The sequence below is a fragment of the Ornithodoros turicata genome, chromosome 5, assembly GCF_037126465.1.
Source record: "Ornithodoros turicata isolate Travis chromosome 5, ASM3712646v1, whole genome shotgun sequence".
Lineage (NCBI taxonomy): Eukaryota > Metazoa > Arthropoda > Arachnida > Ixodida > Argasidae > Ornithodoros > Ornithodoros turicata.
Window position 1 is genome coordinate 44,410,204 of NC_088205.1, and position 27,698 is coordinate 44,437,901.

General features: G+C 46.6%; 1 protein-coding gene and 1 long non-coding RNA gene across 2 annotated transcripts in view; one reads left to right on the forward strand and one right to left on the reverse strand.

Annotated features, from left to right (window-relative positions):
- Window positions 1-27,698, reverse strand: part of LOC135394418 (GTPase-activating protein skywalker-like) — a 282,666-nt gene that overhangs the window by 149,658 nt on the left and 105,310 nt on the right. The window lies entirely within an intron of this gene.
- Window positions 21,045-24,025, forward strand: LOC135394420 (uncharacterized). Its single transcript, XR_010422889.1, has 3 exons — window positions 21,045-21,344; window positions 22,603-23,478; window positions 23,555-24,025. It is a non-coding gene; the product is annotated as an uncharacterized LOC135394420 (long non-coding RNA).

Below are 27,698 nucleotides of genomic sequence, written 5' to 3' on the forward strand. Positions count from 1 at the left end.
GTGGTTAGTTGCCCACACACGTGACGGTTACACGTCATCAAACATGGCGTCCTCCATACCCGTAGCGTATCTTACCTGAATACGGTGGAATACGGAGACGAGAAGCGGCCGAATCACTTGCTTCCGCTTTTATAACGTCTTTGGAGCTAGAAGTTATCATACTCGTTGAAACACAAAATAGATCATCTCAGTGTGGAAGCAATGGATCACTAAATTGCTAGAAGACGTACGTACGTCATCGTGACAGTGCTTTGCTTCTCTTCTGTTCAGCTTAACTTTCGCTGTGATTTATTACGTGACAAATGTTGAACTACCCCATACCCTTCAAAGTGTTGTGCAAATGGGTTCCTTGAAGGTCAGAGGTTTGCTGAAGATGAAGTTTGCTCAACTTCGAAGCCTCCGCTCAGACCGCCATAACCGAAACAAGTGAAGATCACGTGACCGGACAACTAGATGGGCGTGGCATTGCCAGGAGCGACCGCTAGAGGAATCCCACGGCCCTCTGTGTTTATAGCCCTATCCTTAGTTTCTTACCTCCATGGCTGAAGGTCTTGCAAAATCATGTGGTCCAGAAGGGAGGGGTCAATAGTCAATGTGAGCGAGGGTTCAGGCGGTAGAGGAACAGGATTGGCGACAGAAGCAGAGGTGTCCAGGAGCGCAGCAATGAGGCCAGAGCGCAGACATACAGGCTCGTCCAACGTATTCGTGATGGGAATGAAGGTTTGGCCATCTTCGAGACGAGTGAGTACATAGGGAGCCATTAAGTCTTTGCGGGCTAGACTTTCTACTCGGGGAGTGACTATACCTCCCTCGGTGTTTGCGGAGCGGTAGAACGCGTCACGACCGCAACGAAGTCGGTGGGACGTGGAAAGAGCAACACGTCGTAAGAAACATGAAGTTTGAGGGGTGTTCCAGAAGTATCATCGAAGCAGGGCAGGTGAGCGAGGGTGAGTTCCTGGAGGGCACAGTCAATCAAGGCAGCATTGTCACGAAGAGAGTTCCATCCCACGATGACGTCATGACACTTGGGCGATGAACGAAAAAAATACACAGTCCAGTCTGGTAGTAGTGGGAACACAATGAGTCCAGGGAATGAAGCACTCTTTGAAATATAACTTTAATTTCTTTTTCCTTTATTTTTCTTTTTTACTTTATTCCCCACATCACCACCAGCAATGGGGTAGAGTATCTGCCCTGGCGATAAAACTCCCCATTCGTCATCTCAAAATAAAGTTGTTGTTGTTGTTGTTTACTAGGGTACAGAAAACCACTGCGGTTTCGATTCTAACGGAATAGACTCCTCAGGGTTGTGACCCAGAACTTCGAAATTGCGCGGTCAACCTATTTTCAATAATTATGAATATTAATTATGAAAGTTAATTAACGGCTGCATTAATTCCTGATACACCACACCTTTGAGTACACTCTTAAAAACGAACTTCCCCACATAGCACGCTCCTAGCCAACCATCATCCCGTATGACAACGTTCTTGCCCCTGATTTGTTGAAAACGGGTGGAGGAGCCTATTTTGTACCAATTATGCACGGCACAAAATAGGCTCCTCCTCCCGTTTTCAACAAATCTAGGGCGAGAACGTTGTCATACGGGGTGATGGTGGCTAGGAGCGTGCTATGTGGGGAAGTTCGTTTTTAAGAGTGTAGGCCCCATCAATGATAGATATATTCAACTTCTGTGAAAGAAAACCAAATCCGGAATTTACTAAAATTATGGTCAGTCTTACGTGACGCACCCATCAGGTAGGACGTAACATCAGGTTTCTAGCTGGTAGGGGAATAATATTATCATTGCTTATAATTCTACAATATGCCCAATGGGCTACACATGTACGTATATCAAAGAGAAAGGCAAAAGCATCTACATCCCTTTTACTTTAATTTACCTCAGGTGAGTAGAGGATCAAATGTTCTACTCAGAGCTTCTGCACTGTTTTATCAGGAATCAGTGGACCCATAGCGGGCACAGTGGAAACAATGCCGCATGAAATATAAACAAGTTTACACACGGTACTGCATAAGTGCTCATACTTTGCCATACCGGCACTGGACAGCTGTTTCGGCCTTACTGGGCCATCATTAGCAGTGCGCAGGTAGGCAACGTTTGAATGGGTAGCGTCGAAAGGTCACGCGTAGAACGTGATGACCTCCCGTCGGGGTGAGACCCTCACCGCTGAAAGCCCAGTGCAGTATAGAAGTGACTATATGAAGTGAAGCCGTTGCCTACCTGCGCACTGCTGACGATGGCCCAATAGGCCGAAACAGCTGTCCCGTAGTCGTATTACATATGACACATACGCTACGTGCAGCCAAAGAGCCTCGGCTTCATTTACAGCGGCAGTTATGTGCTGCACAGTCTAAAAAACTAGCACAAAACTGCTTGTGCTAGTTTTTTTTTAATTCCGTGTAAGCGCCGCGAAGCAACTGTGGGTGCGGCGTACAGAGGTGGACAGATGGAGAGCGGACAGCAGGAAGGAGTGGGGGTTAGTATGCGCCCTGGGCCGACTTCAACGAAAACTGTGCCGACATTCGTCTGCAAAGTCTGTCGGAAAAGCCCAGACAGCACAGCCGGTGCGGGGATTCCAACACGCCGAACCTCCTAGTCTCTGCGTGGAAAGCGATCATCCTACTATGTCACGGGAGCAGGTACTGCTAGTTCCGTCAGCAGCGCTCGTGCCCCCCCCCCCAAAAAAAAAAAAAAAACTGGAAAGCTGTGATGCAAAAGGAAAATGAAAAAAAAAAACGGGATTGGGTGAGCGTGGGTGTAGAGGAGGCTATCACGCCACTACGCAGTATGCGGACGCTGAAATACACGTTACATGAGTCGTAACCATCATCGTAAAACCCAATGCGCTGTGCATCTTCTTTCAGTGCACGCTGCGACCGCTACACCACCCCAAGTGCCAGTCTGTGAAGATTACATCGAAGAGATTTGTGCAGTGCAGATGCCCAGTGGACTCGTGATATAGCCATGTGTTACTTCTCGCCTCTCGCCAGGACGGACCGGATGCTCGACTCGAGTCTGCGCTCTCACACCTTACCACACTACCAAGTTCTTCGTCGGGGACTTCAACGTGGACGTTTGAGCTGGCACAAAATACGGCGTTCCTAGAAAGCATGTCCCACCAACTAGGCGTTAAGCTACACACCAACGTCCGCCAACCCACAACCAGATACGGATCGTGCATAGACTTGGTCACTGAAAACACCCACTTCGTTCGAGAGATCACTGATCTCGCCAACCATTTCAACGACCACGAAGTAGTGGTCAACACACTGAAATAAACACTTTGTATACAAACTATAATGCGTCCTCACTCAACCACACACACCGGACGCTGGAATTCGCGTTACAGGAGGCGTAGCCGTCCTTGATTTTACAGCGATAGCTGTATGAGGGAACTTGTTTCTCAAGGACGCCGTAGGTCCAGACTTTCGACTCAGTGCGCCATTGGCTGGCGCAGCAGCAAATCGGACAGCACATCAAAAGACGTCAGGAGCAACGCTGCGTCCTTGCCAAAAAACGGCATCCGTTCGGCGTCAGTGAACCACGTATGTACAAGGGCCGTCAGTGTATCACACGCTATGTGGCCGCCACGAAGAGTGCATACGGTGTCTGCAGATAGGGCGTGGAGGGCTCGGCACTTCGCTGAAACGCAAACGGTATACCACACCGAGGGGACCAGCAACCAGACGCGCATTGGCTGCACGACGACAACATGACCCAGCAGTAAGGAATGCAAAGCGGCTGCGATGAGACGAAGGTGAGAAGACACGAAAGTTAGGGAACGCTAGGCCAAGGCCAAGAGACGTAAACTGTCCCAGACGTGTGCATCTAAAACACGTGCGCGTCCGTCGGAGTTTGCACTGCACGATGCGGATTTTTCAGATAAGTTTTTGAAGAACGAGTTTGGATATGTTCGTGACGTTTGCGATGGGCTCTGGTTTCCCACCGACGTGGTACCCGAACGCGTGCAACTCCGCCAACTGTTGACCAGGGAGGTTCACGGCAGAATGTGTAGAAAACTTTACAACAACAAAAAATTGTCCGTGCGCAATACAGCCATGAGCGTCATCTCGCCCTTATTGCACGTGCACGATACAGCTGTGGCTGTTACTTCTTCGCACGTGGGCTGCGAAAAGGCCTGATTTTTTTCCGCCTCCATATGTAATGACAAGTCTCTATATTTGTATTCATCATGCAAGTTTCTTGCGCTTGTTTTGCTCCGTTGCGGTTCTGTTGAAATTGGCCTGTCTGCAGTATTTCTTCAGCAGCAGCCTCCTGTATACTTCGTTCCCTCATGCTCAAGGTAATGCTTCAACGTTACACCAGCTCGCTTGTGTACTTTTTCTCTCTTCGACGTTCCTTGAGTTCTTTATTGAAAAACCAGTAATGAGCTCTGTAAAATCAAGCTGTTTAAGGCTGTCCCTTTGTATGCATAAATGTGGCAAGGTACTAAGTCTGCCGTGCGTCATGGTTGCTCGCTGAGTGTTCCAACATGAGCGCTCATAGGAACTGTTGTTAACCGTCACACTGAGATATACACGAAGAGCAATCTCTACATTATGCAACTTCCTTCGCTCGTTTCTCTATAATCCCCGTGTATAGGAACTGTTCTCGGCTGCCAACCTCGTCTTGCAAACAAGCCTAGCACAGAGACCGAAGTGTACTATCTCGAGGATGCCCAATTTCTTCAAAGAGATCAAATCCTGACGGCAGTTTTTCATACGCACCGTTGATCAACAGAAGCTAGAAACTTATCTACGGCCGGGAGAAAGTTCTTTCTGTGGAACTTGTCTGGAGGACAACCGAACCGTGCATCCGGGACAGTTCCTTAGCCCAATGGCGTCAGCCGTACACTTGATCGTCAATTGCGCTTTCTTACTGCAGTAAATGCACACGTTCTAGTTACATATTCCCCAATCATGCCGTAGTGATCGAATGCTTCACGCCTACAGGTGGAAGCATCATGAGGTCGCTGTCCAGGCCATGGGCGCACGGAGAGGGGGACAAGGGGTGCCGTGGCCCTCCTGGGGAACCAAAGTAGCCTGTGAAAATTGCGCGCTTTATTCATACGCCGTCATGATTTATACTCAGATGGCATAATACTACGGGCCTCTGAATACCCATACAGTACACAGCGTCTGTCTGCAGGAGAAGGGGTGAGTGGGAACCCCCCCCTCCCTCCTTAGAAAAATCCTGGGGTTCAGGACGATGTTTTGATTTTGTAACGTTTTGCTGGTCTCGTTGACTCTATTGTGCCAAAACGCCGCATGAATTCCCGTTTCTAATTAATGACACCGCCCGCTTTAAAGCGAGCCGAGCGAGCCAACCTCGAGTCGCACCCACAGTTGCTTCGCGGCGCGAACACGGAATTTAAAAAAAAATAGGAGTAGGTCTGCACATAACAACTGTCGCTGTAAATGAAGCCGAGGCTCTTTGGCTGTACGTAGCGTATGTGCTTCTAAGTCCTCAAACGTCGCCATACCACTACTGGACAGCTGTTTCGGCCTTATTGAACCATCGTCAGCAGTGCGCCCTATTGGAAAAATGTCTTGAGGTTACCTCAGGCTATCTTGAGGTTGTCTGAGGTTACCTCAGAACTCCCTGGGGTTCTCCTGAGGTTACCTCAAGAAATCTTGCGGCTCTACCTCAGGATCTCAGACCTGTCTGTGAGTCTTCTAAGGTTACCTCAAGAAAGTCTGAGGTTCAGGACCCCGGACCTCGCTTTCGCTCTTTTGAGGTAACCTCAAGAAATAACCCCAGACCTGGCTGCGGTTCTTTTATGTTTCCGCCTCAAGACCTCAGACCCGGCCTTACCTCTTCTAGGGTTAGCTCACCGAATCTTGAGGACCAACATAGGGCCTCGCACCTACGGCTTACAGCCTTGGGAATTTCTGTGGCAATTTCTCTGGGGTCCTTTTCGTTTGAACGGTTCACAAGGTTTTTTGGAGTAGAATTTAGTTTGGTGACTTTGAATTCAATTATGTTAACTTCATTAAATTGACAACGGTTTCACTTCATATAGTTACTTCTATACTGCACTGGTTTTGCACAGGGCTTTCAGCGGTGAGGCTCTCACCCTGATGGCAGGACATCACGTTCTACGTGACCTTTCGACGCCACCCATTCAAAAGTTGCCTACCTGCGCACTGCTAATGATGGCCCAGTAAGGCCAAAACAGCTGTCCAGTGCCGGTGTGGCGATGTATGAGCACTTCTAAGCAAGTTTACACACGCTCCTGCATATTTCATACGGCACTGTTTCCACTTTTCCCGCTATGGGCTCAACTCCCACTTAACTCCCCCTCACCTGCCCTGCTTCGATGATACTCCTGGAACACCCTCCAAACTTCGTTGCGGTCGTGACGCGTTCTACCACTCCGCAAACACCAAGGGAGGTACTACAGGTTTTCCCGCCCATTTTAGTCCAAGTGCCATCTGAATTAATCCAGGTGCCACCTGAAATAATCCAAGCACCATTCAATTTAATCCGGGTGCCATCTGAATTAATCCATTGTGTTTTTAAGCACTATAACCGTGTATTCCCACGAGAGACGTCCCCGTAGAATATTCTAGTGGAAGAAAAATTAAAAAAAAAATTATGCTGATGAAACCGAAACTGTGCCGTGTGTCATGTTGAACATTCGCACGACGCTGAGATATTGGGAGTTGGAGCGGGAGTATAGCAAACGACGCCACTGGTGCTGTCGTCTGCTACAGAATATCTTCTGACTGAACTGCAGGATATTCCAAACGGCTAGAAGAACATGAAAAGGCACCACTCACATAGCAGACGACACCACTGGTGCTGTCGTCTGCTACAGAATATCTTCTGACTGAACTGCAGGATATTCCGCGCGGTTAGCAGAGCGCGAAAAGGCATGATGCTCATAGCAGACGACACCAGTGGTCCTGTCGTCTGCGAAGGAATATCTTGTGATTCTGCCGCAGGATATTCCCTGCGGTTTGAAGAGCACGGAAAGAGATCACGCACGTCCTGCAGCTTAGTCACAAGATATTCTGTAGCAGACGACAGTACCAATGGTGTCGTCTGCTATGTGAGTCATGCATTTCATGCTCTTCTAACCGCGTGGAATATCCTGCAGCTCAGTCAGAAGACATTCTGCAGCAGACGACAGCACCAGTGGTGTCGTCTGCTATGTGAGTCGTGCCTTTTCGCGTTCTTCTAACTGCGCGGAATATCCTGCAGATCGGTCACAAGATATTCCTTAGCAGACGACATGACCAATGGTGTCGTGTGCTATACTTCCGCTCCAACTCTCGATATCTCGGCGCCGTGCGAATGCCCAACATAAGACGTAGCAGAACTTAAGTCCCGCCACAGCTTTTTTCTTTTCCTTCCACTGTATGCAGAATATTCTGCGGAGATGTCCGTCGTGTGAATATACGGTTATAGTGCCTAGAAACACCATGGATTAATTCAAATGGCGCCCGGATTAAATTGAATGGCGCTTGGATTATTTCAGATGGCACTTGGACTAAAATGGACGGGAAAACCTGTAGTCATTCCCTGAGTAGAAGGTCTAGCCCGCAAACTCTTAATGGCTCCCTACGTACGCACTCGTCTCGAAGATGGCCAAACCTTCATTCCCATCACGAATACGTTGGACAAGCCTGTATGTCTGCGCTCTGGCCTCATTGCTGCGCTCCTGGACACCTCTGCTTCTGTCGCCAATCCTGTTCCTCTACCATCTGAATCCTCGCTCACATTCACTCTCGACCCCTCCCTTCTGGACCACATGATTTCGCAAGACCTTCAGCCATCAAACCGATGTCCCTTGCTCGCCTTACTGCGGGAGTACGTCTGTCTATTTCATTTCAGCCGTCCCACGCTGGGCGCCGGCAAAGGCGTTTCTCATCCTTTCGACACTGGTGACACCCGACCTATCAGACAGAGTAGCAAGCCAGCTTGAGTATGCTGACCTCTCCTATAATTCCCAATAACGAAAGAAAGACCCAATCGCGTGTCGGCCTCCGAAAGATAACTCATCGCCAAAGAAGTGGACGGTATGTTGTCCAGAGGCATTGTGCACCCCTCCTCCAGTCCATGGGCGTCCCCTGTTGTTCTCGTTAGTGATGGGCCGAGAATCAATGATTCGTTCTTGGTGAACGAATCAGTAGCTTGAACTGAGTGAATCGATTCACCTCCCCTAAAAAGATTCGTTCATTGATTCACCTTCAATGAGGGCCCTCAAAAACTACAAAGAAAAAGAGGAAACATTCTGAGTTCAAAACATTTGACAGAGGTAGGTGCGTCGCCATCTCTGAACGCGAACTGCAATCACAGCACGCATCCACAGTGACACGCGCTTGCGCGCACACGGTGTGGTCGTATGGTACCCTATGGTGAGGGGGTGAGGGCACGGCAGCGCGCAAGCGAGACTAAATCAAACGAACGAATCAATTGAATCGGTCTGCACCTTTTGATTCAGTTTGAGTGGTTTGAGCCGTATGAATCACGGCTGGCTGCTGTGCTGCTCTCCTCGAGTCGAAGTGACTCGTTTGCTGTGCGTCTCAGATCACTGATTCATGTAGCAGTCCGTTCACTTCGGACACTTCGAGTTCGAGGGAGAATCTTTGTATGGTTGTGCTTGTGCGGCTCACAGATTCATTGAGTGATCCATTTGCGATGGAAGTCGGTTTGGTGGTTCGGTTGTGCGCTGTGCTCGTGGGGCTCACTGAATAGTTTCCCGATTAGTTCGCTTCGCGCCAATCGCTGGGGAACAATTCTCAGTCTGCGCTGCTGATTCATGACGTGATTCGTTCTCTCCGAGCTATTCTGGCACTGTTTGTTCACGCTTTCTGGCGTGATCCACGGAATGGTCTGGCAGCTCCTGATCGTGTGAGTGGGGATGGGGCTTGAATTGGTTTGCTGATGTTTGGTGTTCCTTGGCTGATCCTTCACTGGGGATGGATCCATTCGGCACCTAACGAGTTCACTATCTCATTGAGCGGTCTTAATTAGGTAGGAGCCCTGGCGCGTCCGTGCAACCGTTGCCGTGCTCGTTGTGAAGGACTTGGTGTTGGCTAGTCCCAGGCTGAAGTTCGAGGCTGGGGTATGTTCATCGACGTGTGCTATCTTCAGTGAGCTGCCGGACTCTCAGCGACGCGTTTGTGCCGGTGGGCGGACTGAATTTTCATGCATATGTTTGGAAGGCAGGATGGTCGTGCAGGCTGTGAACTGTGAACGCTAGTAGGCATATGTCGATTTTCTGAATTACTAGGCATCACTGGTAGCTCGTCCAGATTCATGGTTACTGTGTGATACAATACTGGTATCTATGACAAGGGCGTGAAAGCAAGTGTAGCTGAGTCGATGAAAGCTCAATGTACACGTGGGAACGCTTTTTTATTTCGTGTTTCTTCATTTCTTTTGAGTGCCGTGCTGATTGCGAGTATGTTATAACACGCAGAGATAACCACAGCAACGCGAGACTGCCGGAAGAGCGCCTCTCTTCTCTTGACTCTTTCTTTATAATAAATGTGAGGTCACCGGTCACATAACTTGATGACGCCATCGTGTCACGTGGTGTCGTGATGTCACTGAATCACTGAACGGCTCTTTTGAACGAATCACTAAAGCGAACTGAACCAAATGAATCGATTCACTAAAGAGTCATTTTGCCCATCACTGGTTTTCGTCACTAAGGATGGCTCTATTCACTTCTGCATAGACTATTGCCGCCTTAACAAAATCGCACGACGCGATGTCTACCCCATGCCTCGGATAGATGACGCCTTAGACGCTCTCCAGGGCAGCACGTACTTCCCCTGCCTGGATCTTCGCTCTGGCTATTGGCAAGTTCCCATGACCACCTCAGACATAAAAAAAAACACATTCACCACTCCAGATGGTTTGTACGAGCTTACAGTCATGCCTTTTGGACTAACCAATGTCCCAGCGACATTTGAACGGATGATGGACCCAGTGATCCGGGGATTGCGGTGGAACATATGCCTGTGCTGCCTTGACGAAGACGTCGTCTACTCCACGACATTCCCTGCCCACGTTCAACGACTGAAGGCAGTCTTTGACTGTTTAACCGCCGCTGGCTTCCAGCTCAACCATAAAAAAATGTCATTTCGATTGTCGCCATGCCAAGGTTCTTGGCCGCAAAGTCTCCCACACCCTGACAAACTGAAAGGAGTTTCGAGTTTCCCTCAATCGAAAAACGTGAAAGATTTTCGGTACTTCCTCGGTTTGTGCTCTGACTTTCGCCGATTCATACGGGCGTTTGCTGATCTTGCTGTCCCGCTCACACATATGCTCGGCAAAGATACCCCTTTCCTCTGGTCTGCTGCCCACACCTCGGCCTTCCGTCGGTTGAAGGACATTCTCACCTCCACGCCCGTCTTACGGCACTTCGACTCATCCGCAGGACCCGCGGGCAATGCACATCGGTCTCAGCCAGCTGAGAAACCACTCCGAAGAGCAGAACTGTCGGAGAAATTCGCATTCCAAGAAACTCCTTGGTTCACGGCAGTTCAATGCCGCAACAAGTGACAATCCTCGAACAACATACGGACAGCATTTAAACGAATAAACGAGGGTGTGAGTAGTAAGTACTGGACTCTCACAGTGCACAACGCTACAAGGCTTCTGGACGTCATTAATTAGCAATTAGAGCTAATTGGGACCCCCCACATTAATCAGCATCATCCAATGAGTCATCAAACTAATTGGGGAACGTCTAACTCGTGTCCAGACCACCCGAGCGTTGTGCACTACGAGAGTCCATAAAAAATTTAAAAAAAATAGATAGAGAGAGAGTGGAGAGAAGGAGTTTAGTTGAAGATCAACGACGCCATCTTGAAGAAAGCGCCCGGAAAGGCCGCTGACCGTCGCTGGGCGACGGAGCACAGAACCAGGTTGCAAAGCATCGCAGCTATGACCACCAGTTCCGGACATCCTGTGACGTCAGCTGTGACGTCATCACGGCATGTCTGGGCAAGTTAGGACAGCTCTGGACATGCAAGGAGAAAAACACTCGTAATACAGAGGCTGGCAAAGCAAGAGTATGCAAACCATCAATAGCTAACAACAAAAAGAATTAGTTACACAACAAATGAGCCCACCAGAACAGGAGCGCAGAACCATGCGACTGCTCCATCCGAGGGGCAGGCAGAAACTGACTCGTAATGCTTTTTTGTCCTGTATAAAGCCCCGCAGCTGCACCCCCAGCGATTACTTTCTCAACTAATCTCACAACAAAATTATTAAGAATCACGCCAGCGCTACTCCCGTTCCCAAGGCAGAAGAAGATAGAAAATGGCGGGGATGCCCGGACAACAGCAACCAACACCCGACGTGCACTGGCACGAAAATCGCAAACAAAGCGGGAACAAAGTTGGTGAAAGCATTAGTTACACAACAAAGCACCTCACCACAGCAGGAGCGCAGACCGATGCGACTGCTCTCCATGACAGCCAGCCAGAAACTGAGCGAGCGCGGGGAGCGCACGTCTGCTTTCCGCGACAGCCGGAGAGAAACTGACTGGGGCGCCGCTCCGCGGCCGCTACGAATACGCGCTCCTAGCGCCCTCTGGGGCGACCACCTCTGAGAGGCTAAGAGTGAAGACATTCCTGCGCCCCCTGCTGGCCATTCTCATTGGTCGTGAGGCTAAGAAAGAAGAGCATTCCTGCGTCCCCTGCTGGCCGTTCTCATTGGTCGTGACGTCATCCTATTGTCTCAGGGCTACCATGTTTTTTTCCACTAATGCTCCTTTGGTCAATCTACAATGAAGCCACAGTATGACGTCATCATGCACCTGCGCGGCTCAAGGACGCGTACGCTCTAGACAGGGTACCTATTATTTATTGAATCACTATCCCATGATTACTTCCTTTATTCTTCTATAACGATTGAATAGGAAACTATTGCAGTAGAGCACCATGCATGAAAGCTGATCGTAGGAATTCCAAAGTCTTACTAAATGAGACTTGCAAAAGAACAAAATATCCTAACACGTAACTCCACCAACGGCAAATAAGAGGACTAGGTACTCCACAAATCAACACAGAGTACGGGTAAACAGGAGCGCAGAACTCAGGGCAGCACTATCGTCAAGACAACAATGTTCCTTGTCAAAAAAGAAAAAAAAAATGTCAACACAGGAAAGCATGCATATTGGGGCATGTCAGAACACGTCAGGACAAATTGTACGACTGCTGGGCAACAGAGGAAAACAAACACTTGAACAGAGTGAAAAAGACACTCACCATCATTTTTCCCGTTCACAGCATTCCCTCATTGTAAATCCGCTCGTCACAAAATCCACCTGCATCGTCGAACACCATTCACCAGTGACGAACCACACATCCGCACCCCATCAGAGGCAGACAGAACCCCACCGAAGCTACGTCCTTCCACTGACGGCCAACGCCAGGAGCAAAATTTGCGTGTCCAGACCCGTCAGTGTCCAAGAGAGAAGTGAATCCTTGCGCCCCCTGCAGGCCGTTCTCATTGGTCGTGACGTCATCCTATTGTTTCAGGGCTACCTTGTTTTTTTCCATTAATGCTCCTCTAGACAAGGTCAACCTGAAACAATGGTCTCGTGGTATGACGTTATCATGCAGGTGCGTGGCTCAAGGACGCGTACGCTCTAGACATGGGACCTGTTATTTATTGAATCACTATCCCTAGATTATTTCCTTTATTCTACTATAATGATTGCATAGGGAACTATTGCAGAAGAGCACCATAGACAAGAGGAGACTGTAGCATTTCATTCCCAAAGTCTTACTGTACAGGGAAAAAAATAATCGTTCAGCAAGACATGTCCATCCCAGCCGAGAGCCATGCAGCTAAGTGAATAATGACGCTTTGTTCCTCCTGAATAAAGTCACACACCTGTCCCCCTCGCGGTTACCCTCTTAACTAAATGAATCGCAAAATTATTAAGAATAGCTCTACTCCCATTCAAGGCAGCACTATCGTCAAGAATATTTCTTGTACAAAAAGAAAAAAGCTACATGTAGAACGAAAGCATATCAGAACAAGCCCAGGCATGTCAGTGCATGTACAACAAGGGGAAAAAAGCGAAAAGAAACAAAGAAGGAAACCAGCATCAAACTATTTCTAAGCACACGCACTCCTGTTATTCAAAAACAGTGCACATCATAAATCCGTCCAGGGCAATACACACCATTTTTCTGTTGCTACACTTTTTTTCCAGTGACGGTCAATGCATTGCTACAGACTGCGTAACGTCATCACATCCTGTCTGAAGAAGAAGACAGCGGCAAAGACTCCTATTATTCATTGAATCGCAAGATTATTTCCTTTGTCCTACTCTTAATGACATTCATTCTCTCATTAAAATTCAACAAAAAAGCACCCTGCATATTAACGATTTTCACCCCAAAGGCTCATCATGGTCATTAGAATTACAGTAAACTACCACTGCTCTTTTAAAATAATAAGTGAGACCACGCAACATCACCTCCAGGATTATGTAATACATGACCCTTTCTATGCTCATACATTGGTTGTCTGAGGCTACACCTGCGAGCAAAAAGGCGCGGAAGCCGGGGGGGGGCAAAGTTCCATTCGCGCATTGCGAGCAAAAAGGCGGGAAAGCCGGGAGCAAAGTTCCATTGGGCGCACGCCAAAGCACAAGACAGAACGCCTATACGGGAACAATGATGGCATTCGTATACTATATTAATGATTATTGCAGTTTAGAAAAACTACTACAAAACTATAATTTTAGGAGCCCATTAGAATTCTACTTTCTATGGAAACTATAATTGCCCTATTACTTGGATCGCTATTAATGAAGCGCTCCAATTTTTTTTCTCTTCCCATTTCAGCCTTGTCATGCAGGGAAGCAGACTCACATCCAAAATAATTAATTTACACTGAGGGTGCCGTGCTTCAGAAATTCCTATCCTGCGCTCAGATGCAAGCATTTCTTCACGGATACCTTTAACAGCTGACTTCCTCAACATACCGAGCTCCTAACAACATCTAACAAACAATCAGAGAAACCCTCTTCTCAGCTGTACCATGCGACTGTCTTCCTCATAAAATCGGTGATCTGAGGAAGAGAGCAGCGAAAAATTGCGCGCACTTGTGCTTGCCTTCAAAAAACTGAAGCATATGCCAATAAACCAAGAAAAAGTCACTCATGTCTGGTATCTGATAGTGCCACATACACAGACGCATTGCCCTTGCGTAAAGAAAGTACAGGACAGGGATACACAAATTTCCTTAGGTGAGCAGGGAAAAGGCTTAAGACCTCAGGTCACCACACATCGCCACGCGGCTAGCACAACATGACACCAACAACAACATACTAGCAGCGGGTAAACGCAGCACGGGACAACGCATTAAACACACGGAGCGCTCAGGAATAATCGTAGCGTTACCGCACATCGCTACGAAGCTCAACGTCTAACACAAGACGGCAGCAACAAGATATTAGCGAAGGGTAAAAATTGCAACACTACTGATAAAGTCTAGACATGCGACATCGCATACGAAACACTGCTCATCGGGGAAAAGGCCTAAGCCTGCGGCGAATCATCATAGAACATACACAACTTCATTTTTCTATTTTGCGTAAACTAAATGCGGTCTGCTTGGAAAACGACGCACAAATTTTCTTAGGGAGCAGAGAAATATAGAAATTTGTACTCCGTGCTCAGATACCAGCATTTCTGCTCAAAAACCTTCAAAATTAAGCACTGCTTACTTCGTCAAGATATCGAACACCCAACAAAATCAAACAAACAACCCCACTTCCACTGGTAGAACACTATTCAGCTTTTACGCAGGAGGCTTTCTTCTACATAAAAGTAGAGAAAATAAGAGCAGCGAAAAATTACACGCACTTTTGCTCGCATAGCTATAAGAGAAAAAATAAATAAAATAACGACGCACACGCTAATAAACTGTGACAAAGACACCCATTTCTGCTATCAGATAATTATTGCATAATGCTAAATACTCATTTGCATTGGCCCTGCGTGGTGAAAGCACAGGACAGGGATACACAATTTATGTTAAGTGAGCAGGGAAAGTCACTTCTACTCGAACAGCTTAATACCATCAAGTCTGAATTTTTGCAAAGAAAATAAAGCTTGAACAACGCTACGAAGGTGACAGACACATACTAACAAACAAACAAACACTTCTTCGAGTCTGTATTATCTTTTAAAAAATAACGAAAGCACACATAAAAAATAATCGGCTAGGTAGCCTACCAGACGTTGTGCCTTAAAGTTGGCTGCACGCAATGCGCGGAAGCATGCTGTGAAGCCAACTTGCGGTTTTGCTGGATACACATGAAGTCCGATTCCCATTGGAAATCGCGCTAAGGACGTGCCAAACGTGGAATTTTCGCAAAATTAATCACAATACCTGGAATTCTGTTCATTTCAGCAGGAATGCTGGCGCTTGTGCTCCATTATTCAAAATTTTCGAATATTCGAATTTCTCGATTATCAAATTTTCGAATACGAATAGGGTTCGAATATCAACAATATTCGAACAATATTCGAAATTTCGAATATTTGCACACCTCTAGTGAATACTGACACTCAACGATATATAACAAAAAACAAACAAATTCCATTCTCATGAACTCTCCTCTGCCGAGCGGCTTTCTCCTGCTCTACCTGGATGCTGACTTCCCCCCCCCTCACCTACATTCTGAGTAAAAGCAGTGAAAGAAGAAAAGAACCGCGAAAAATTACACGCATTTGTGTCACAGGACAGGGATACACAAATTTCCTTAAGTGAGCAGGGAAAAGGCTTAAGTCGTACCGCTCAGGAATAATCGGAGAATCACCGCTTATCGCTACGCGGCTAGCGCTTTAACAGCGCTACGAACGTGACAGATACATACTAACAAACAAACAAACAACAGCAGGACCGGCGTCGGGCACTCATAAGATACCCTGCCCAAAACAAAGACTTCGCCAGGTTCGCGAGGCAATTCCATTAAAAACGCTCGTCCTATCCTACAGATAGCAATGCAAACGCGACTGCCCTTATTTTTTAAACCACTATTTCACGCAATAGTACATAAATGTATCACTCGTGCCACACGAAAAGGCAAACACTTACTTGTCAAGTGGGGTCCCAGCGCGTGCGCGCGCGCACACACACTAACATTTTCACACTCACAAACACAAAGTCTATTTTCACAACCACATAAATCCATATTATTCCTCAGGTCAATAATTATCCTGCCATCGCCAAAAGACGGCACAGACATGTATGCTTACGCAAGACAATCGGTCCTCGTTCCGGATGTAATAGGATATCGCCACTCGGCCGGCGCGAACCAATAAAGAAAGAAAGGAATGCATGTTCGCTACGAAGAAAACGGTGCCGTGCTTCTACGCAGCGATCATTATACAGACGCGTAAATGTGAACATCATTCGCTACACACTATAGCTCTCATCATTTTTAAACCAAACCGTGTTCATAGGTCTTCACTAAATAGGTGAGTCGATAATGACTCCAAATAAAATCAAATAAAATAATCATTCCAGCACCGCTGGCTGCAAGCTTGGGTACCCAACAGAGCAGCGCGCTCCTATCAACACGCCTTCGGCTGACCTTACACACCCGTAGCCTTTTCTGAATACATTCTGCCGGCGCTGGAATAAAAGATTTATCGCGAGGGTACTACGATGTCAGCTCTGTTGCTGTTTAAGTGATAAAACAGTGCGCTGACTCGGGGAATCGCGCGCCTCCAAACCGCGAGAACGGGTCCGCGTTGCGCTCGCGCCGCGGGGAATCGCGCGCGTCGCAAGTCCAAACCGCGAGACCGGGCCCGCGCGCGCGCTTCGCGGTTCGGGCGCACTGTTTTATCACTTAAACAGCAACAGAGCTGACATCGTAGTACCCTCGCGATAAATCTTTTATTCCAGCGCCGGCAGAATGTATTCAGAAAAGGCTTCGGGTGTGTAAGGTCAGCCCAAGGCGTGTTGATAGGAGCGCGCTCCTCTGTTGGGTACCCAAGCTTGCAGCCAGCGATGCTGGAATGATTATTTTATTTGATTTTATTTGGAGTCATTATCGGCTCACCTATTTAGTGAAGACCTATGAACACGGTTTGGTTTAAAAATGATGAGAGCTATAGTGTGTAGCGAATGATGTTCACATTTACGCGTCTGTATAATGATCGCTGCGTAGAAGCACGGCACCGTTTTCTTCGTAGCGAACATGCATTCCTTTCTTTCTTTATTGGTTCGCGCCGGCCGAGTGGCGATATCCTATTACATCCGGAACGAGGACTGATTGTCTTGCGTAAGCATACATGTCTGTGCCGTCTTTTGGCGATGGCAGGATAATTATTGACCTGAGGAATAATATGGATTTATGTGGTTGTGAAAATAGACTTTGTGTTTGTGAGTGTGAAAATGTTAGTGTGTGTGTGTGCCTGTGTGTGTGTGCGCGCGCGCACGCGCTGGGACCCCACTTGACAAGTAAGTGTTTGCCTTTTCGTGTGGCACGAGTGATACATTTATGTACTATTGCGTGAAATAGTGGTTTAAAAAATAAGGGCAGTCGCGTTTGCATTGCTATCTGTAGGATAGGACGAGCGTTTTTAATGGAATTGCCTCGCGAACCTGGCGAAGTCTTTGTTTTGGGCAGGGTATCTTATGAGTGCCCGACGCCGGTCCTGCTGTTGTTTGTTTGTTTGTTAGTATGTAGCTGTCACGTTCGTAGCGCTGTTAAAGCGCTAGCCGCGTAGCGATAAGCGGTGATTCTCCGATTATTCCTGAGCGGTACGACTTAAGCCTTTTCCCTGCTCACTTAAGGAAATTTGTGTATCCCTGTCCTGTGACACAAATGCGTGTAATTTTTCGCGGTTCTTTTCTTCTTTTACTGCTTTTACTCAGAATGTAGGTGAGGGGGGGAAAAGTCAGCATCCAGGTAGAGCAGGAGAAAGCCGCTCGGCAGAGGAGAGTTCATGAGAATGGAATTTGTTTGTTTTTTGTTATATATCGTTGAGTGTCAGTATTCACTAGAGGTGTGCAAATATTCGAAATTTCGAATATTGTTCGAATATTGTTGATATTCGAACCCTATTCGTATTCGAAAATTTGATAATCGAGAAATTCGAGTATTCGAAAATTTTGAATAATGGAGCACGAGCGCCAGCATTCCCGCTGAAATGAACAGAATTCCAGGTATTGTGATTAATTTTGCGAAAATTCCACGTTTGGCACGTCCTTAGCGCGATTTCCAATTGGAATCGGACTTCATGTGTATCCAGCAAAACCGCAAGTTGGCTTCACAGCATGCTTCCGCGCATTGCGTGCAGCCAACTTTAAGGCACAACGTCTGGTAGGCTACCTAGCCGATTATTTTTTATGTGTGCTTTCGTTATTTTTTAAAAGATAATACAGACTCGAAGAAGTGTTTGTTTGTTTGTTAGTATGTGTCTGTCACCTTCGTAGCGTTGTTCAAGCTTTATTTTCTTTGCAAAAATTCAGACTTGATGGTATTAAGCTGTTCGAGTAGAAGTGACTTTCCCTGCTCACTTAACATAAATTGTGTATCCCTGTCCTGTGCTTTCACCACGCAGGGCCAATGCAAATGAGTATTTAGCATTATGCAATAATTATCTGATAGCAGAAATGGGTGTCTTTGTCACAGTTTATTAGCGTGTGCGTCGTTATTTTATTTATTTTTTCTCTTATAGCTATGCGAGCAAAAGTGCGTGTAATTTTTCGCTGCTCTTATTTTCTCTACTTTTATGTAGAAGAAAGCCTCCTGCGTAAAAGCTGAATAGTGTTCTACCAGTGGAAGTGGGGTTGTTTGTTTGATTTTGTTGGGTGTTCGATATCTTGACGAAGTAAGCAGTGCTTAATTTTGAAGGTTTTTGAGCAGAAATGCTGGTATCTGAGCACGGAGTACAAATTTCTATATTTCTCTGCTCCCTAAGAAAATTTGTGCGTCGTTTTCCAAGCAGACTGCATTTAGTTTACGCAAAATAGAAAAATGAAGTTGTGTATGTTCTATGATGATTCGCCGCAGGCTTAGGCCTTTTCCCCGATGAGCAGTGTTTCGTATGCGATGTCGCATGTCTAGACTTGTTCAGTAGTGTTGCAATTTTTACCCTTCGCTAATATCTTGTTGCTGCCGTCTTGTGTTAGACGTTGAGCTTCGTAGCGATGTGCGGTAACGCTACGATTATTCCTGAGCGCTCCGTGTGTTTAATGCGTTGTCCTCTGTGCGTGCATGCGTGTGCTTTTTTTTCCTGATTTGTGACGTCATCGTGGCATGTCTGGACTTGTTTAGCAGTGTTGCAATTTTACCCGCTGCTAGTATGTTGTTGTTGGTGTCATGTTGTGCTAGCCGCGTGGCGATGTGTGGTGACCTGAGGTCTTAAGCCTTTTCCCTGCTCACCTAAGGAAATTTGTGTATCCCTGTCCTGTGCTTTCTTTACGCAAGGGCAATGCGTCTGTGTATGTGGGACTATCAGATACCAGACATGAGTGACTTTTTCTTGGTTTATTGGCATATGCTTCAGTTTTTTGAAGGCAAGCACAAGTGCGCGCAATTTTTCGCTGCTCTCTTCCTCAGATCACCGATTTTACGAGGAAGACAGTCGCATGGTACAGCTGAGAAGAGGGTTTCTCTGATTGTTTGTTAGATGTTGTTAGGAGCTCGGTATGTTGAGGAAGTCAGCTGTTAAAGGTGTCCGTGAAGAAAGAAGAGTCTGCGTCCCTGCATGACAAGGCTGAAATGAGAAGAGAAAAAAAATTGGAGCGCTTCATTAATAGCGATCCAAGTAATAGGGCAATTATAGTTTCCATAGAAAGTAGAATTCTAATGGGCTCCTAAAATTATAGTTTTGTAGTAGTTTTTCTAAACTGCAATGCAATAATCATTAATATAGTATACGAATGCCATCATTGTTCCCGTATAGGCGTTCTGTCTTGTGCTTTGGCGTGCGCCCAATGGAACTTTGCTCCCGGCTTTCCCGCCTTTTTGCTCGCAATGCGCGAATGGAACTTTGCCCCCCCCCAGCTTCCGCGCCTTTTTGCTCGCAGGTGTAGCCTCAGACAACCAATGTATGAGCATAGAAAGGGTCATGTATTACATAATCCTGGAGGTGATGTTGCGTGGTCTCACTTATTATTTTAAAAGAGCAGTGGTAGTTTACTGTAATTCTAATGACCATGATGAGCCTTTGGGGTGAAAATCGTTAATATGCAGGGTGCTTTTTTGTTGAATTTTAATGAGAGAATGAATGTCATTAAGAGTAGGACAAAGGAAATAATCTTGCGATTCAATGAATAATAGGAGTCTTTGCCGCTGTCTTCTTCTTCAGACAGGATGTGATGACGTTACGCAGTCTGTAGCAATGCATTGACCGTCACTGGAAAAAAAGTGTAGCAATAGAAAAATGGTGTGCATTGCCCTAAAAGGATTTATGATGTGCACTGTTTTTGAATAAGAGGAGTGCGTGTGCTTAGAAATAGTTTGATGCTGGTTTCCTTCTTTGTTTCTTTTCGCTTTTTTCCCCTTGTTGTACATGCACTGACATGCCTGGGCTTGTTCTGATATGCTTTCATTCTATATGTAGCTTTTTTCTTTTTGTACAAGAAATATTCTTGACGATAGTGCTGCCTTGAATGAGAGTAGAGCTATTCTTAATAATTTTGCGATTCATTTAGTTAAGAGAGTAACCGCGAGGGGGACAGGTGTGTGACTTTATTCAGGAGGAACAAAGCGTCATTATTCACTTAGCTGCATGGCTCTCGGCTGGGATGGACATGTCTTGCTGAACGAATATTTTTTTCCCTGTACAGTAAGACTTTGGGAATGAAACGCTACAGTCTCCTCTTGTCTATGGTGCTCTTCTGCAATAGTTCCCTATGCAATCATTATAGTAGAATAAAGGAAATAATCTAGGGATAGTGATTCAATAAATAACAAGTCCCATGTCTAGAGCGTACGCGTCCTTGAGCCACGCACCTGCATGATGACGTCATACCACGAGACCATTGTTTCAGGTTGACCTTGTCTAGAGGAGCATTAGTGGAAAAAAACAGGGTAGCCCTGAAACAATAGGATGACGTCACGACCAATGAGAACGGCCTGCAGGGGGCGCAAGGATTGACTTCTCTCTTGGACACTGACGGGTCTGGACACGCAAATTTTGCTCCTGGCGTTGGCCGTCAGTGGAAGGACGTAGCTTCGGTGGGGTTCTGTCTGCCTCTGATGGGGTGCGGATGTGTGGTTCGTCACTGGTGAATGGTGTTCGACGATGCAGGTGGATTTTGTGACGAGCGGATTTACAATGAGGGAATGCTGTGAACGGGAAAAATGATGGTGAGTGTGTTTTTCACTCTGTTCAAGTGTTTGTTTTCCTCTGTTGCCCAGCAGTCGTACAATTTGTCCTGACGTGTTCTGACATGCCCCGATATGCATGCTTTCCTGTGTTGACATTTTGTTTTTTTTTCTTTTTTGACAAGGAACATTGTTGTCTTTACGATAGTGCTGCCCTGAGTTCTGCGCTCCTGTTTACCCGTACTCTGTGTTGATTTGTGGAGTACCTAGTCCTCTTATTTGCCGTTGGTGGAGTTACGTGTTAGGATATTTTGTTCTTTTGCAAGTCTCATTTAGTAAGACTTTGGAATTCCTACGATCAGCTTTCATGCATGGTGCTCTACTGCAATAGTTTCCTATTCAATCGTTATAGAAGAATAAAGGAAATAATCATGGGATAGTGATTCAATAAATAATAGGTCCCCTGTCTAGAGCGTACGCGTCCTTGAGCCGCGCAGGTGCATGATGACGTCATACTGTGGCTTCATTGTAGATTGACCAAAGGAGCATTAGTGGAAAAAAACAGGGTAGCCCTGAGACAATAGGATGACGTCACGACCAATGAGAACGGCCAGCAGGGGGCGCAGGAATGCTCTTCTCTCTTAGCCTCACGACCAATGAGAATGGCCAGCAGGGGGCGCAGGAATGCTCTTCACTCTTAGCCTCTCGGAGATGGTCGCCCCAGAGGGCGCTAGGAGCGCGTATGCGTAGCGGCCGCGGAGCGGCGCCCCAGTCAGTTTCTCTCCGGCTGTCGCGGAAAGCAGACGTGCGCTCCCCGCGCTCGCTCAGTTTCTGGCTGGCTGTCATGGAGAGCTGTCGCATCGGTCTGCGCTCCTGCTGTGGTGAGGTGCTTTGTTGTGTAACTAATGCTTTCACCAACTTTGTTCCCGCTTTCTTTGCGATTTTCGTGCCAGTGCACGTCGGGTGTTGGTTGCTGTTGTCCGGGCATCCCCGCCATTTTCTATCTTCTGCCTTGGGAACGGGAGTAGCGCTGGCGTGATTCTTAATAATTTTGTTGTGAGATTAGTTGAGAAAGTAATCGCTAGGGGGTGCAGCTGCGGGGCTTTATACAGGACAAAAAAGCATTACGAGTCAGTTTCTGCCTGCCCCTCGGATGGAGCAGTCGCATGGTTCTGCGCTCCTGTTCTGGTGGGCTCGTTTGTTGTGTAACTAATTCTTTTTGTTGTTAGCTATTGATGGTTTGCATACTCTTGCTTTGCCAGCCTCTGTATTACGAGTGTTTTTCTCCTTGCATGTCCAGAGCTGTCCTAACTTGCCCAGACATGCCGTGATGACGTCACAGCTGACGTCACAGGATGTCCGGAACTGGTGGTCATAGCTGCGATGCTTTGCAACCTGGTTCTGTGCTCCGTCGCCCAGCGACGGTCAGCGGCCTTTCCGGGCGCTTTCTTCAAGATGGCGTCGTTGATCTTCAACTAAACTCCTTCTCTCCACTCTCTCTCTATCTATTTTTTTTTATTTTTTATGGACTCTCGTAGTGCACAAGGCTCGGGTGGTCTGGACACGAGTTAGACGTTCCCCAATTAGTTTGATGACTCATTGGATGATGCTGATTAATGTGGGGGGTCCCAATTAGCTCTAATTGCTAATTAATGGCGTCCAGAAGCCTTGTAGCGTTGTGCACTGTGAGAGTCCAGTACTTACTACTGGTGTGCAGTCCCACCCAATGAGACCAAAAGAGGCTGTCTTCCTTCTACACACTAATCTTGTATCATTAATGTCCTTATAAGCGGCCAGCCCGTTAAAGCATTTCTGGACACAGTAGCATCCATTTCTGTCATTCACCTTAACAGAATACTGGGCTTACGCTTAGAAGACCTGTTTCTGTACAAGCATACGATAGTTGCACGTCATTTCACAATACGTGGGCCGACATTACACTGACGTTCCAGGAAAGAACAGTCTCATTACAAGCCTTGATCATGTCTGATGTTCAATATGATTTTCTCCCCTCACGACCTGATATGAAGACTCTCAATGCCGAACCTATATTGGAACGACAAAGTCGACGCTGACTCCCAACAAGGCAATAGCAAATTAATGTTACGTATTCAAGATACGGAAGACATTAAACGACCCTACCCTGATCTCGTTTGCCCACAGGGATATCCCACAGGTATGAAACATTTCGCCGTACCATTTAAACTCGGCAACACAATAACAATCAAACAAAAACCGTGCCCCGTTTCCAGAGAGAAGTGGCTTGCACAAGAGCTCGACAGAATGTTACAAGCAGGTATCATCAGGCATTCTACTTCTCCTTTTGCATCTCCGATCACCATAGTACCAAAGCAAGACGGATCGCTACGTTTGTACACGTATTACCGGAAAATCAACACTCAAACGGAGTTCTTCCCTTGGCCAATAACCCGAATAGACGACATAACCAATGAAACCGGTGGTTTTCTCCAGGATTGATTTGGCGAAGGGGTTCTGGCAAGTTCCACTAACTGAAACAACGAAATGTAGTTTTTGACGGTTTGTATCAAATTCAATATACTACCTTTTGGCTGACGGAGTATTAGAGGAGATGAGCCATGATATCCTGTGCCACTCAACGGTATTACAAGGATAACCGGCGGAAGAGTAAGAAAGAGTGAAAGAAAGGAAAAGAACAGAGAGAGGAGAAGAGAGCGAGTTAAGAGAAAGAAACAGAGAGGAATGTAGAGAGAAAGGTAATTCACTAATGTATTAACTTATAACTAAGAACACTCCCAAGGCCAAGGACTTCTTGGGTCTAAGAAAGAGAGAGAAAAAAAAACTAGAATTTAAATTTAAACAACTAACGTTAGGACAACAAGGGGAAACGCAACAACAAGGGGAAAGAATAACTAAGAACACTTATCGAAAGAAAAAAAAACTAGAAGTAATTAATACTAAATTAACTAAGTAAAAAAAGAAAAGAAACCGGGGGAACCTTACTGGACGACCGCCTCCGACTAGACGGTGCCAAGGGTACTGGGACCCAATCACCAGGCTTTTATCTGGGGCCAGGAGCAATAATACCGTATAGAAAGACCCTGTGCTCCCTGCGGACAAGCAGCTTGGCATCGAGGACTACCTTCAGCTGCAGGAGACTTCAGCTGCGGAGTTGTAAGGGACATGAAGAGGAGGAAGGGTCAGTTTTAGAATAGAGACCGGAATGCGAATAAATCCCTTTACCCGTATTCACCAACTTACTTAAACCATTGGTTTAGTGACGTCGGGTTTAAATCGATCACGTGAGACTTTCGTTCGCCAATCCTGGATCACCATCCCATGCTCTACAACCTGCTGCTGTGAAGCCAATGGCACCGCACATGGCGAGCTTCCTGCACGGCGCATGCGCATTTCGCCAGAGTCTGCCAGAACCGATGGAGGCCGGTAGGCCTAATTCCCGATTGACGAAGAATTTTTCATCAAATCTTGGGTAAGTTTTGATTGATATAGTTACTAGAAGTTAGTTGATATAGTACTTTGTATAGTACTTATTATAGTTACTAGAGTTACTTTTATCGCAATGGGACGAATATTCACTTCAAATATTCCATTTCGATCATCCACCCAAGCTACTTAAACCGGTGGTTTAAGGCTATGGTCTCACTCCCCTCTTAAAAAGAGGCAACTTTGTACCAGACCTGTAGCTCTCATTTTCGTCTGTTGGTGGTGAAACTGGTGCCATTCGGAAGCGATGATAAGGCCTGGAACATGCCAATATATCCGATTATGGGTGGTCTTTGTACGAAACTGGCGCGAAAGGGAGAGCAGATAGCGGCGCACAATTTGTTGCGTTGTTCTGCGATACGTAGAGGGTGGACCGTCTCGCTCTTATTGATATATGACGCCGATAATCCGGAAGCGCCTTCAGGAAAAAATGAAAAAAATGCCTTTCTTTGGCCTCCTGTTTCGAGGTGTTCTAATGTCATGAAACCAGGCTAGAAGTGGCAGTGGACGGGCAATTATGCGTAAAACAATTGCTGAAAATTTCGGCATGATTGGAAGAGCACAGCGCAGGTTATTACGTTCCCAAGCCATTCCAAAACATTTCGACCAAACCGAAACTATACAGGATTTTCGGTGGCCACATCGTGGCGGAGCATGTAACTACCGTGCGATCAACTCCAGTATTCTGCGAAAGGTGGCGCTTGCGTCACTTGTGTTCGTTACGTCACGTTGGTTGCGTACTGCTCTGGCTGTGCCGCCGCTGTGCTGCGGGACGCATTCATTCACGCCGTGTTGACAGGTGCTGACTGTCTTGTTCTGATTTGAACTGTTGATACTGCGGTAGGCTGCACGTTCATAGTATCGTTGCTGCTGCCGCTTCGCACAAACTGGAAACGCACGGCAATGACACGGCCGTGCAAGAATCCTCGGAAACCGCGGAGTTGCGGTCGGAAATCAGTCCGCAAGCTCCGTCGGCGGCTGGCTAGAGAAAAAACGGTAAGTTGTAACCAAGTGATTGTAACTTTGTAGTGGTGCAGTGCGCTTGCTCTTATTTATTTGTTATTCCCCGTAGGCAATCCAAACTGTGGCCTTTGCCCTTTGTCTTAGGCATCAGTGGTCTTAGTCTAGTGTCATTGCCTTGACTCTGGGGGCAGGACTGAGAAGCACCTGTATTACGACTCTCCCCCGATGATTTTTTTTTTTTTTTTTTGATAGTCTGAGGTACAGTACAGGAGTAAAAGGGTGAGAATGGACAGCGTTCTCTAGGTTTAGAACTGTCTTCTGATGTGTATCTCACTTCGATATTTCATTTCTGCCCATGAGAGCATTGCCAAGTTTTTGTGCATTCTGACTTTTTCGGATTACCACAGTGGTGCCAACTTTCACTTGCGGCTATCCAAGAGCGTACGATGTGATGCGGTTCAGGTCGACCCGGATGTTATCATAAACAATATATGCATTTACCAATTTCTAATGGCTGTGTTCCATCTCCTCTTCTTCTATGTTTGCTACAGTTGCCTCACTGCCTCATCCCGTTGTTTTACCCTCGTCAAGCGAATGGCCGCTTCCGCAGTACGATGAACTCAGCATGGGCATGCTCATAGCAATATCACCATGCCCGTACTAGCATACCTGAAATTTGACCCGTATATTCCTTTAGTCTCACCATATGTTCTCGTCTTCGTCTTTTTTTTTTTTTTACCTTCTCCAACGTCCTGCGGTCTCCTGAAAAGTTATCGTATAGATTCTTCTCCCACAAAAGTCTTCTAACACTTTGAGTACGTTATGCAAGAGCAGGAAATAGACCAACTTGCGCGAGATTTCCGACCACTGACCTGCTGCAATTGGGTTAGCATGGCACACGCCAGAGGAGGACAGATGACCGAGACAAATAATGGGAAAGCGCGCCCGTTCACATTCCTTCGGTTGTTGTACCACCTGTCTAATTGTAAAAGAAAATCGTGGGGGAACGCATAAGGCTGTTATTCGAAACGTGTCTCTTGTGTGCTTCCTTGTTTGTCTTTCTCGCATTCTCGCAACGTGTCCTCGGCCTAACATATTGGCCTTGGCTCATAATCGTTGTTGTGAACGAACTAAAAATCGTAGAACCCTATGTTTGCGCATAGAGAGCAATACGTGCGTGTAGTGTGCCTGTGGACCAAATCTAGCGGTACAATGAACGACTGTAGCATTTCGTGCAGCACTATCTTCGGTGCGCAAACAGCCATGGTCTCAAGGGAATATAAAACTGTAATCGGTATCATCAACATAATTATCGTAATGAACCTAATTATCGCAATACGTTTGAACAGTTGCACACCTCGCCGCGCATGCTGAATCATATTCGGTTACTGCAAGTGTCACTGACATCCTGCGTGTTAGATAAAGCTGTTAGGGGCAAAAAGCAGGCTCCTACAAAAGAATTGTCACTGCTAGGCAATGAATGTGAACACAGAAAAGGCTACGAGCTAATTTCTTCCGTCTCCCAAACACACGCTTCTTCGTGTTGTTCCTTTATTTATTTATTTTTATTTTTTGCTTCATTGTTTCTAGTCGAACGGAAGGAACCGGGTTATGCACCAGCTTGCCTGCGTCCTGTCCTTTCGGTCGGCAGTTAGGTAGCGGAGTACCGCTATTCGCTACTCCTCTGAAACGCGGCTACTCATTCCGAAACGTAGCGCGGTACCGCTACCGGAAGTAAATATGTACCGGCGCTACTGCCAAGCTGCCTCGAAGATATTTTTTTATGACGAACATGTAACCATGATGACTAGAGCCCACACAACGCTTAGGCAATAAAATATTGTTTTATGCAGAAACAATAAGCGCGAAAAATGTCGATACCAGCTCTGAACTTTATTCTAGGCAGAATAAGAGCGTACAGAAATCAGAAAATATCAGTTTGGTCATGCC